This window comes from Triturus cristatus, chromosome 7, assembly GCF_964204655.1.
Source record: "Triturus cristatus chromosome 7, aTriCri1.1, whole genome shotgun sequence".
Taxonomy (NCBI): Eukaryota; Metazoa; Chordata; class Amphibia; order Caudata; family Salamandridae; genus Triturus; species Triturus cristatus.
The window spans coordinates 1,822,379,808-1,822,385,807 of NC_140590.1; positions in this window are offsets into that span (position 1 = coordinate 1,822,379,808).

The window sequence follows — 6,000 nt, forward strand, 5'->3', positions numbered from 1 at the left end:
TATCACAAAGTGTATACATGGGTGTAGGAAAGGACCATCTTTTGTGCGGTGCATCCCCAGATTTTTGCTTAATATGTTTTTGCTGGCTGTAGGACTGTGCCCTTTACCTCTGCTAACAAGCTCTCCCTTTAAACATGGTTTGACATAATCCTGGTTGGCATATTTAGCTCACCTATAGGTCCCTAGTGTAGGGTAAAAAGTATGCCCAGGCCCAGAAGTTAGTGGACTGTAGGACCTATTGTGTTCTCTAAAACAGTGGCAGTATAAGACATTGCTTCTGGTCTACCACTGTAGCCTGGCTGGATAACGTTTAAAAACAACACTTTGACCTGTCAAAATAAACCCCTTTCAGAAGTCTAAACCCTCCTTGTAAAATATTAATAAGCTATGCCTCGGAAGGCTTTATACCCCTTAAGGCAGGGTGCATGCTATTCAATGCACTTGTAGAAATGTAATATTAAACATGTGCTTACAGTGGCTAGCACCTAAAAGCTATTTTCCCTGTAGCAAGGCTGCCTGTGTCATAGCAAAACACTGGGATGCAATATTAACCCTTTCGCTGCTAAGCCCCCTCCTCCGAGAACAACCCCCCCAAGAGCTAAGCCTTTTTTGGCTATTTGGGATAATTTACGCTTAGGTCTCTAAAACTTTCCTTCCATGTATGGTATCCAAACCAATTTTGCATCCTTTTTTCCCAACATCCTGGGATTCCAGTGGTACTGAGGGTTTTTGGAATTCACCAGGAGGTGACTGAGAAATAGTCAAATATAAGTAAATGTTGTTCTTTTTGCAAAAAAGTCTGAAAACGTGCTGCACAATAAAGCATCTGGGTTTTTTCCCCTGCAAATGATATCAACAAAAATATGTAGTGTCAAAATCACCATCTTCCCAGCTTTCAGGAGCAGGCAGACGTGATTCAGAAATCAACTTTTTATTACAGTTTTGATATTTTACTGTGAGTTTGCACATTTTTCCTACATTATGTTTTTCAACCTCCTTCCAGTTTGTGGTAAAATGGGCGTGAAACCCATGGTGAACCTGGATCTCAGACAGCTATATATTTCTGAAAACTAGACATAATTCTGAATTCAGCAATAGGTCATTTGAGGTACTCTCATAGAAGGTAACAGTTGAAATAAAAAATATTAAAATTGTGTTGAAAAAAAAAGCCATTTTGGACTATACTTTCCTCGGTAACTTTATGTTACTATGACAAAATGTCACAGTCAATATATCGCTATGTCCGCTGGACCCTTCTGGTTGCAGGGATATAAAGGTTTTGAAGGTTCTCCATGAACCAGGGGTACCCAGAACCAACAACCGAGCTGTACCGTACTATGTTTTTCCATTGTGTACCAACTATACAACAATTCATATGGTAAAATATAATGAATGGATGAAGGGTATAAAAGGAAACACTGTATTTCTGCAATGTACACGAGCAGTAGCTATTTTTGCATCTCTGAATTTATGGGTACTGATACTGGAATGTGTTCCACAGGGCATTTTGTAAACTTCCCTCTTTGTTACATACTTGCTTACATTTGAAAGGCACAAATGCAGAGATATTCAATCGGTAAGAACAATTGTTCTACTATTCTGTATTCCTGGATGTCTCCTGATAAAAATAGTACCCCACTTGTTTTTTAAGGCCTTGCGTCTATGACACAAAACACCCCAGACCTTGACCTGGGAAAAATCATATTTCACCCAGCAGAATCCATGTTTTTCACAAGGTGGTTAGCTGTAGATTTTGGGCACCAGGTCAGCCGACACTTAGAGAAACCTATGAAACCAGCACATCTTTCATTGCATCACTCTTGGAATCTGTAGGGACCCACAAATTTCTTACCACCCAGCATTTCCCCGAAAGAAAAAACTGTGTTTCACTTGTGCGGGTAAGCCAAGTGTCTGAGACAGAAAAAGGTGCAAAACGCAACAAAGAAACATCACATTTTCCACTGAAAAACTATGCATTTTGCAATGTGGGTAGCTATGGATTTTGGGCCACAGCACAGCACATCTAGGGAAGCTTACCAAATCAGCTCATTTTTTAAAACTAGATGCCCGGGGAGACCAGAGTGGGGTGACTTGCATGGCTCTCACCAGGTCTTTTTACCCAGACTCCTGTACATCATATTTTGCCCAAAAAACACATTGGTGCCGATTCCGATCCTGAAGAAAGCGGGTCCAAACTGTCGGTCGGAGCGTATTCTCCGTCCGACTCGTAACCGTTTGGGAAATTGTCATGCCGCGGCAGGACCCAGGACGAAGCCCGGGGCGGGGAGGCCGCCCTCCCCGGGGCCCCCAGGAGCCCGGCCGGAGCTCCTTTGGCAGTGCCGCAGGCCGGGGGACGGGGCCCGGGGACGGAGACCCCGACCCGGGGCCCGACCGGGCCCCTGGACCCAGCCGGGGCTCCCGGGACCGCAGGCGATGGGGAAGCCTCCCCGGGCCCTCCGGACACCGCCCCGGGAACCCTGCCACGCAGCAGGACCCAGGACGGAGCCCGGGGCAGGGAGGCCGCCCTCCCCGGGGCCCCCCAGGGGCCCGGCCGGAGCTCCTGAACCCAGGCGAGCGAGGGGAGGCTCCCCGGCCACGACGGTACCCCGTCCCGGGCCTTTGGCAGTGCCGCAGGCCGGGGGACGGGGCCCGGGGACGGAGACCCCGACCCGGGGCCCGGCCGGGCCCCTGGACCCAGCCGGGGCTCCCGGGACCGCAGGCGATGGGGAAGCCTCCCCGGGCCCTCCGGACCGCGCCCAGGGCTCCCTGCCACGCGGCAGGACCCAGGACGGAGCCCGGGGCGGGGAGGCCGCCCTCCCCGGGGCCCCCAGGGGCCCGGCCGGAGCTCCTGAACCCAGGCGAGCGAGGGGAGGCTCCCCGGCCACGACGGAACCCCGTCCCGGGCCTTTGGCAGTGCCGCAGGCCGGGGGACAGGGCCCGGGGACGGAGACCCTGACCCGGGGCCCGCCCGGGCCCCTGGAACCAGCCGGGGCTCCCGGGCTCGCAGGCGCAGGGGAAGCCTCCCCGGGCCCTCCGGACCCCTCCCCGGGCACCTTGCCACACGGCAGGACCCAGGACGGAGCCCGGGGCGGGGAGGCCGCCCTCCCCGGGGCCCCCAGGGGCCCGGCCGGAGCTCCTGAACCCAGGCGAGCGAGGGGAGGCTCCCCGGCCACGACGGAACCCCGTCCCGGGCCTTTGGCAGTGCCGCAGGCCGGGGGACAGGGCCCGGGGACGGAGACCCCGACCCGGGGCCCGGCCGGGCCCCTGGAACCAGCCGGGGCTCCGGTGACCGCAGGCGCAAGGGAAGCCTCCCCGGGCCCTCCGGACCGCGCCCCGGGCACCCTGCCACGCGGAAGGACCCAGGACGGAGCCCGGGGCGGGGAGGCCGCCCTCCCCGGGGCCCCCAGGGGCCCGGCCGGAGCTCCTGAACCCAGGCGAGCGAGGGGAGGCTCCCCGGCCACGACGGAACCCCGTCCCGGGCCTTTGGCAGTGCCGCAGGCCGGGGGACAGGGCCCGGGGACGGAGACCCTGACCCGGGGCCCGCCCGGGCCCCTGGAACCAGCCGGGGCTCCCGGGCTCGCAGGCGCAGGGGAAGCCTCCCCGGGCCCTCCGGACCCCTCCCCGGGCACCTTGCCACACGGCAGGACCCAGGACGGAGCCCGGGGCGGGGAGGCCGCCCTCCCCGGGGCCCCCAGGGGCCCGGCCGGAGCTCCTGAACCCAGGCGAGCGAGGGGAGGCTCCCCGACCACGACGGAACCCCGTCCCGGGCCTTTGGCAGTGCCGCAGGCCGGGGGACAGGGCCCGGGGACGGAGACCCCGACCCGGGGCCCGGCCGGGCCCCTGGAACCAGCCGGGGCTCCCGGGCTCGCAGGCGCAGGGGAAGCCTCCCCGGGCCCTCCGGACCCCTCCCCGGGCACCTTGCCACACGGCAGGACCCAGGACGGAGCCCGGGGCGGGGAGGCCGCCCTCCCCGGGGCCCCCAGGGGCCCGGCCGGAGCTCCTGAACCCAGGCGAGCGAGGGGAGGCTCCCCGGCCACGACGGAACCCCGTCCCGGGCCTTTGGCAGTGCCGCAGGCCGGGGGACAGGGCCCGGGGACGGAGACCCCGACCCGGGGCCCGCCCGGGCCCCTGGAACCAACCGGGGCTCGCAGGCGCAGGGGAAGACCCTCCGGGCACCCTGCCACACGGCAGGACCCAGTTGCCGGCTGAGGACCGAGAGGGGTCCCAGAGTACACTGTCCCTAGTAATCCGGAGGAAGGCTACCCCCCGTTCCTGAAACCCGCGCGCTCCGAGTGACGGAGGGGACCCTAGGGGCGAACGCGCCCGGCCTCCTGGAGCCCTGGCTGGGATCCGAGAGGCGAATGGACCCTCATCGGGACTTCCAGGCCTGGCCCTGCCATCTGGTCGCCCCATTGGAAAGCATTGCGCGCGACCAGATGGCCGAGGGGAAAGGAGCCACCAGATGGCCGGCAACTGAAAGGACTCCCGCCTGCCCACCCACCCACCAGGGGCTCGGGGTGGGACTCTGCTTCCCGGCTGGGCCTCAGGCACGGGGAGGACCACCGGAGCTCTCGGGCCTGGGCGCCCGGGGGGGGGGGAGAGGACTGCCCGGGACCCGTGGAGCCCGTCCCTGGGCACTTTGCCATGCCGCGGCCCGGAGGAGGGAAGCCCCGGAGGCCTGGGAAGGATGTTGCCCGGGCGTAGCCCGTCTGGTCCCCGGCAATGAACCGCACAGCCCCGGCATGGGTGTTCCGGCATACCCAGCCCCTACTAATCCGGAGGAAGGATACCCCCCTTTCTTGTAACTCGCGCGCTGCGAGTGACGGAGGGGACCCTAGGGACGAACGCGCCCGGCCTCCTGGAGCCCTGGCTGGGATCCGGGAGGCAAATGGACCCTCATCGGGACTTCCAGGCCTGGCCCGGCCATCTGGTCGCCCCATTGGAAAGCATTGCGCGCGACCAGATGGCCGAGGGGAAAGGCGCCACCAGATGGCCGGCAACTGAAAGGACTCCCGCCTGCCCACCCACCCACCCACCAGGGGCTCGGGGTGGGACTCTGCTTCCCGGCTGGGCCTCAGGCACGGGGAGGACCACCGGAGCTCTCGGGGCCTGGGCGCCCGGGGGGGGAGAGGACTGCCCGGGACCCGTGGAGCCCGTCCCTGGGCACTTTGCCATGCCGCGGCCCGGAGGAGGGAAGCCCCGGAGGCCTGGGAAGGATGTTGCCCGGGCGTAGCCCGTCTGGTCCCCGGCAATGAACCGCACAGCCCCGGCATGGGTGTTTCCTGGCATTCCCTGCCCCTATTAATCCAGAGGAAGGATACCCCCCTTTCTTGTAACCCGCGCGCTGCGAGTGACGGAGGGGACCCTAGGCGCGGACGCGCCCGGCCTCCTGGACCCCCGGCTGGGATCCGGGAGGCGAATGGACCCTCATCGGGACTTCCAGGCCGGCCCGGCCATCTGGTCGCCCCATTGGAAAGCATTGCGCGCGACCAGATGGCCGAGGGGAAAGGCGCGACCGGGTGGCCGGCAACTGAAAGGGCTCCTGTCTGCCCGAGCCATAGCGGTAGGGCTCCCGCCTGCCCACCCTCACACCAAGGGCTCGGGGTGGGGACTCTGCTTCCCGGGTTGGCCTCTGGCACGGGGAGGTCCACCGGAGCTCTCGGGGCCTGGGCGCCCGGGGGAGGACTGCCCGGGACCCGTGGAGCCCGTCCCTGGGCACTTTGCCACGCCGCGTGCCGGAGGAGGGAAGCCCCGGAGGCCTGGGAGGATGTTGCCCGGGCTCAGCCCATCTGGTCCCCGGCAAAGAACCGTCAGCCCCGGAGGGGTGTTCCGGCATACCCTGCCCCTACTAATCCAGAGGGAAATTACCCCCCTTTCTTGTAATCCGTGCGCACAAGGTGACAGAGGGGACCCTAGGCGCGGACGCGCCTGACCTCCTGGAGCCCCGGCTGGAATCCGGGAGGCAAATGGACCCTCATCGGAACTTCCAGGCCGGCCCGG